The sequence below is a fragment of the Aotus nancymaae genome, unplaced genomic scaffold (genome assembly GCF_030222135.1).
Source record: "Aotus nancymaae isolate 86718 unplaced genomic scaffold, 86718_ANA_hifiasm-v0.15.2.pri h1tg000014l, whole genome shotgun sequence".
NCBI classification, from domain to species: domain Eukaryota; kingdom Metazoa; phylum Chordata; class Mammalia; order Primates; family Aotidae; genus Aotus; species Aotus nancymaae.
In genome coordinates this window covers 31,201,282-31,208,355 of record NW_026988425.1, presented here as the reverse complement: position 1 = coordinate 31,208,355, position 7,074 = coordinate 31,201,282, and the positions used below count along the sequence as shown (strand labels likewise).

The 7,074-nt window shown below is 49.9% G+C and overlaps 1 pseudogene; it reads left to right on the top strand.

The window, feature by feature from the left end:
• The first annotated feature begins 549 nt into the window (after positions 1-549).
• Positions 550-1,007, top strand: LOC105722450 (myosin light polypeptide 6-like; annotated as a pseudogene).
• Positions 1,008-7,074: the final 6,067 nt, after the last annotated feature.

Genomic DNA, 7,074 nt, shown 5'->3' with positions numbered 1-7,074 from the left:
AGCCCTGAGTGGGGGGCACCCAGGAATGGGAGGACCAACTTGGCCAGAAAATGTTTCTCTGAGGACATAGCATTCAAGGTGGACTTTGAAGAATCAACAGGACGGGTTGCTCTGCCCATGGAGTAGCCATTCTTTATCCCTTTCCTTTTTTTTTTTTTTTTTTTTTTTTTGAGATGTAGTCTCTCTCTGTTGCCCAGGCTGGAGTGTGGTGGCATGATCTCGGCTCACTGCAACCTCCGCCTCCCAGGTTCTGGCGATTCTCCTGCCTCAGCCTCCCAAGTAGCTGAGATTATAGGCATGTGCCACCACGCCTGGCCAATTTTTGTATTTTTAGGAGAGACGGAATTTCACCATATTGGTCAGGCTGGTCTCAAATTCCTAACCTCAGGAGATTCACCCGCCTGGGCCTCCCAAAGTACTGGGATTACAGGCATGAGCCAGTGCGCCCGGCCTAGTCCTTTACTTTCTTAATAAACTTGCTTTCACTTAAAAAAACAAACAAAGCCATTACTGCAGGAGGAGAAGGTCCCGCAGAGCTGAGCAGTCAAGATGTGTGAGTTCACCAAAGACCAGACCGCAGAGTTCAAGGAGACCTTCCAGCTATTTAACCGAACAGGTGATAGCAAGATCCTGTACAGCCAGTGTGGGGACGTGATGAGGGCCCCGGGCCAGAACCGCACCAACGCCAAGGTGCTCAAGGTCCCGGGGAACCCCGAGAGTGACAAGATGAATGAGAAGGTACTGGACTTTGAGCACTTTCTGCTCATGCTGCAGACAGTGGTGAAGAACAAGGGTCGACCAGGGCACCTATGAGGGTTATGTCGAAGGACTCTGGGTGTTTGACAAGGAAGGAAATGGCACCGTCATGGGTGCTAAAATCCAGCATGTGCTTGTCACACTGGGTGAGACGATGACAGGAAGAAGTACAGATGCTGGTGGCAGGGCAAGAGGGCAGCAATGGTTGTGTCAGCTGTGAAGAGCTCGTCTGCATGGTGCAGAATGGCTGAGGAGGGTCACAGTCTCCCCAGAGTCCGTGCCTTTCCCTGTGTGAATTTTGTATCTAGCCCGAAGGCTCCCTAGGCTCTCCTGTCTCAGCACCTTTCTCATCTTTCTCTTGGATGATGTTTGCTGTCACCATTCACCAAATAAACCTGCTGTCTGGTCCTCAAAACAAACAAACAAACAACGGGACATACCATATGCAAAAATGTATGTATTGTAAAGGCAATCTAGGCCTTCCTGTGCATGGCAGGAAGGACACAGTGTCTGGGGCAAGAGGCAGCCGAGTGCGTGCCTGGAGTGCCCGGTCCCATTTCCTCTTCCAGGCCTCCTTCCTCACAGGTGCTGAGGCATTCAGCATCTCGTGAAGCATCTCCTATGCACCAGGTAGTGCAGATTCAAAAACACGAGAAAATGCTGAAGATACAATCACTACCCACAAAGAGCTCACATCAAGCCAAGACACACTATGGCTGAAGACAGCCAACCCTATGGTTGTGTCCAGCTTTTAACATTCTACAAATATTGTGTTGTTTTTTTTTTTTTTTTTGAGACGGAGTTTTGCTCTTGTTACCCAGGCTGGAGTGCAAAGGCGCGATCTCAGCTCACCGCAACCTCTGCCTCCTGGGTTCAGGCAATTATCCTGCCTCAGCCTCCTGAGTAGCTGGGACTACAGGCACGTGCCACCATGCCCAGCTAATTCTTTGTTTTTTTTCAGTAGAGACGGGGTTTCACCATGTTGACCAGGATGGTCTCGATCTCTTGATCTCGTGATCCACCCGCCTTGGCCTCCCAAAGTGCTGGGATTACATGTTTTTTGTTTTTTTGTTTTGAGATGGAGTCTTGCTCTCTCGCCTAGGCTGGAGTGCAGTGACACAATCTTGGCTCACTGCAACCTCCACCTCCCAAGTTCAGGTGATTCTCCTGCCTCAGCCTCCCGAGTAGCTCGGATTCCAGGTGCCCGCCACCACGCCCGGCTAATTTCTGTATTTTTAGTAGAGATGGGGTTTCAGCATGTTGGCCAGGCTGGGAGTGGAACTCCTGGCCTCAAGGGATCCGCCCGCCTTGGCCTCCTAAAGTGCTGGAATTACAGGCGTGAGCCACTGCGCCCAGCCTACAAGCATTGTTTTGTTCTTGACATTCTAAATGCAACCATCATTACAGAAGCATTTTATTTAGGAGTGGCCTATATTCTATCATTTTCTTTAAAAACAATATTCAGTCCTGGGTAGTTATGATACAGTTAATGATGATCCATTTCAAAAAGGGCTTTGACAGATGAAATCCCTTTTGCTCCTTCTCAGCCTCGGAAGCAGGAAGGAGTTAGTTTTCTCATGTCTCATTTTCCAGGTGAGGAATCTGAAATTCAGCATTAAGCGACTTCCTCTAAGTTTTCTGACCACAAGGGCAGAACTGGGACTAGAATCCAAGTCTCAGCTCCTGAAAGGAGACTGACGGTCCCTTCATTAACTGTGTATGGGGAATATGGGAGTGAACTGGAGGGCAATTTCCCCTTAGTTCCATCTAAACTTTGCTAACAAAGCAACTCCTGGCTTCAAGCTGATCCCTGGAAGCCACGAATGCAGACAGACACTTTGGGCTTGACTCTGAGCTCTCTGCTGGTGATGATGGGAGGCTGTACAGCCCTAAATCTTCATTACTGAAGGAGACAGAAAAGGAAGTGCTTTTCTCACTGTCCTCCCGCCCTCACCCCAACACTCTTCACCACTCTGAGCTCTGAGCAGACAGAGGCTCCAGACACCCCACATCCAATCATGAGCAGCACGGCAGGCCCCTGCCAGGCTCTATCCTCCCCATCGGGGACTTTACTTTGCACACCAAGGTCCTTGCCAGATCCAAAAGCTGCCTCTTTCTGGCCTGAAGTTAAAAAACAAACAAGCTGCTTAACCTAAGCCAAGCAGCAGCCATAACAGCAGCAGCATTCAAGGCTGAGCAGGAACACCAGCCCGCGTGGTGGTCCGGGAATGATGCCGATTCCCCTGGCCCCGACAGAGGCGGCGGGTCCTCCCGGAGGCCTGGACAGCAGCCGGCAGCCAGTTGGATACGATCACCGGATCATGAGCTGCATCACAGCTCCTCTCAGGTGCTGGCAATGGGCCCTGGCCGGGCCTGCATGTATAACAGGGCCTGTTGGAAATATCATCATGCTTGAGCCCTCACACACGGTCCACATTGCTCAGCTGGTCTAGGAATGGCACAATGCCTCTGCGTCCAGGCTGCCATGAGCTGGCCCAGGAGCCTAACAATCCTGGAGACAGGAAGTCATGAAGATGACAGAGCTAGCGAAGCAGGAGACTGTCAGAAGGCAGGTAACTGAGTCAGGCCAGAGCCTAGACTCCTCTGTGGTGCTGTTCCTGCCCAGGCCCCACACCCCTGCCAGACTCATCTGTAATTTTTTTTTTTTTTGAGACAGAGTCTCACTCTGTTGCTCAGGCTGGAGTATGGTGGTGTGATCTCGGCTCACTGCAACCTCTGCCTCCCAGGCCCAAGCGATTCTCATGCTTCAACCTCCCGAGTAGCTGGGACTACAGATGTGTGCCACCACTCCCGGCTAACTTATTTTGTATTTTAAGTAGAGACGGGGTTTCACCATGTTAGCCAGAATGGTCTCAATCTCCTGACCTTGTGATTCACCCGCCTTGGCCTCCCAAAGTGCTGGGATTACAGATGTGAGCCACCGTGCCTGGCCAAACCTGTACTTTTTACTGCTTTGTGTTGGTATTGGCAATGCCATCAAGGTCATCATCATCATTATCATCATGGGCAGCATTCACTGAGTGTAGTGGGCTGGACAGTGGCCCCCCAAAAGATATGTTGGCATTCTATTCCCAGAACCTGTGAATGTTACATTATTTGGAAAAAGTTTTTGCAGATGTGCTTAAGAATTCTGAAAGGAAGTGCTTATCCTGGATTATCCAGGTGGGTCCTAAATGCAATGAATGACACAGATTCTTAGGAGACAGGCAGAGGGAGGATACACAGAGACACAAAGAGGAGAAGACACAGAGAAGAGGAGGGGCAATGTGGTCACAGAGGCAGACACTGGAGTAATCTGACCACAGTTGAGGAACAGGTGTGACCACCAGAGCTGGAAGATGCAAAGAAGGAGTCTCAGAGGCGGCATGTCTCTGCCAAAGCTTTCATTTTGGACACTGGGCCTCCAGAACTGGGAAAGAGATGTCTGTTGGTTGACGCCTCCCAGTTGATGGAAACTTGTTATTGTAGCTCCAGGACACAAACGCCCAGAACACCATCCCGGTCATCACCCTCGTCATCAGCCACAGCTCTTCCTCAGCACATCCTGAGCGTGCACAGCACATTCCGGGCACCAGACACTTGACAAGGTTGTCTAACAACTCCACAAGTTGTTTGTATTTAACAGAGGTGCAAACTGAAGTTTAGTGAGGAACTGGCCAGGGTGGTTTGAACCCAGAAGAAATGCAACCCTGTACGGGCTGCTTCTCCAACTAGAGACCAGAAAGCACTTTGACAGCATCTCCCTTATTTGCAGCCGCCTTGGGAATTTGCACATAGGAGCTGATCTTGTTTTTGATCCCAAATGATCTTTTTACCAGACTTGTCTCTGAGGCTTGGCTCTTTCTAAAAGTCAGGGAATGAGTAACTGTGGGGACAGGACACGACGTTTCAAATGACCTACGTGGTGGTTTTGATGAGTTTGCCAGTGCCTAAACAGCTCACATGGGCCTATGGGAATTTCTCTTTCTCCTTCCTAAGGAAGGACTTTGAAGCCAAGACCCCACCCAGAGACCCTTCAGCATTGACTATCAGAGCAGAAAAATATCAGCGTACTCTTGCCTTCTTTTTGAGCAGAAATTATGGGAAACTGGATTCATAAGGAGAACATCATAACCTTCCAGAAGTTTCCCTGGCCCAGAGAGCAGTGCAGCAGAGAAGAATCTTGAACCCTCTCTGAGAGCAGAGAGGAGAATCTCAGAGGTCAGGGTTAGCTCCACCCAGGACTCTAAGGATACAATCAACCATGACAAGCCTCATAGAATCCAGAGTCCAAATGGCTGGAACTTTAGGGACTAAATCTAACACCAATATTCTTAACTTATTAGTCATACCACATATACATGAAGGGCTAGCTGACTTAACACATAGTTCTGCTCATACAGCAATACCTTGTGGACAGGCTGGGTGCTGTGGCTCATGCCTGTAATCCCAGCATTTTGGGAGGCCAAGGTAGGCAGATCACCTGAGGTCAGGAGTTTGAGACCAGCCTGGCCAACATAGTGAAACCTTGTCTCTACTAAAAACGTGTGTGTGTGTGTGTGTGTGTGTGTGTGTGTGTGTACACACACACACAAAAGTTAGCCAGGCATGGTGGCAGGTGCCTGTAATCCCAGCTACTCGGGAGGCTGAGGCAGGAGAATTGCTTGAACCCGGTAGGCAGAGGTTGCAGTGAGACGAGATCGCGCCACTGCACTCCAGCCTGGGTGACAAGTGTGAAACTCTATCTCAAAAACAACAACAACAAAAAAAAAACCTGTGGACAGATGTGGCTTCATCTGGAAACAGGGTCTGGACAAGCCCATCCTGAATCCCACAGATGCTAGGCCCCCGAGTCCCAGTTCTTGGCCAGCCTCCATAGGCAGGGCTACAACCTTGATGTTTTCAATGTTGCTGCTTGGGAAATGCCAATCACCCCAGGAGAGCCTGAAAAGGAAACACATCAAAGGAGTTGTTTTGCCCTGTTGTGACCTGGCTGACACCTCCTGCTTGAGGAAACCCAATGCTCTCAAGCAGAGCAAATATTAAGTCAACTCTGCAGTACATTCATTCACTCTTCATTGAGGAGAAAAAGAAGGGAGGGGACGCAGGAGGTAATCAGCACCTCCAAGGTGGTTCTCCTCAGCTTCCTGGAGTGGAAAGACAGCCTGGTGAGCAATCCCCTCATCCCCTCAGCTCTTCAGGGCCAGAGAGTGTGTGTGTGTGAGTGTGTGTGTGAGAGAGTGTGTGTGTGCATGTATGAGTGTGTGTGTCTGAGTGTGTGAGAGTGTGTGTTTATGTGAGAGTGTGTGTGTGTGTGTGTGCGCGCGCGCGCCCCCACGCACATGCGCACAGAGCCTTCACTATATCCATCACCTACCCTGGGTCACCTGGTAGGAAAATGGGCTGGAGGCTCGGCACCTGACCCTGTGGGTTTTTCACAGAGGGGGAAGGAATGGTAAGGAACAGTAAGAAGCCTAAGGTGCTGGTTTGCCCTGTGTGCTTACAGCTGGAGACTGCAGAGCCTGATTTATCTAGTTCAATGGAAGCCAATCCGACCATAAGCGGACCAGCTCTATTTACCTCTTTCTGGCCTCCTCAGGGGACTTGGTTAGTCTCACCAGTGCCTTTAATTTCACAGACCCACAGTTTCTATCTGCAGCTCCCAGATCCAAAAAGCTTTGACAACTGAGGTGTTTTTTTCTTTTGTAAGGCATCTGGCAGCAAAACTTTGCCTGATCTCAACTACCCTGAGGCCATTTATTGTCTTTATTTTAATCTACCCTTGTAATAGTTCCACATTTGGCTGTTGAAATATTAATTGATTTGTGAGGTGCTACTCCAGGCCCCACTGTATGTGTTATATAACACAGTATATGTACTGTGTGACCTTTCTAAAGATTCCATAAAAGCTGAGTTCTAGCCCCGGCGCCACCGCGTAATCCCAGCACTTTGGGAGGCCGAGGCGGGTGGATCACGAGGTCAAGAGATCGAGACCATCCTGGTCAACATGGTGAAACCCCGTCTCTACTAAAAATACAAAAATTAGCTGGGTGTAAAGGCTGGGTGTGGTGGCTCACGCCTGTAATCCTAGCACCTTGGGAGGCTGAGGCAGGAAAATCACTTGAACCTGGGAGGCAGAGGTTGCAGTGGGCCAAGATCACATCACTGCACTTCAGCCTGGGCAACAAGAGTGAAACTCCATCTCAAAAAAAAAAATATTAGCTGGGCGTGATGGTGTGCACCTGTAATCCCAGCTACTTGGGAGGCTGAAGCAGGAGAATCGCTTGAACCCGCGAGGCGGAGGTTGTAGTGAGGAGA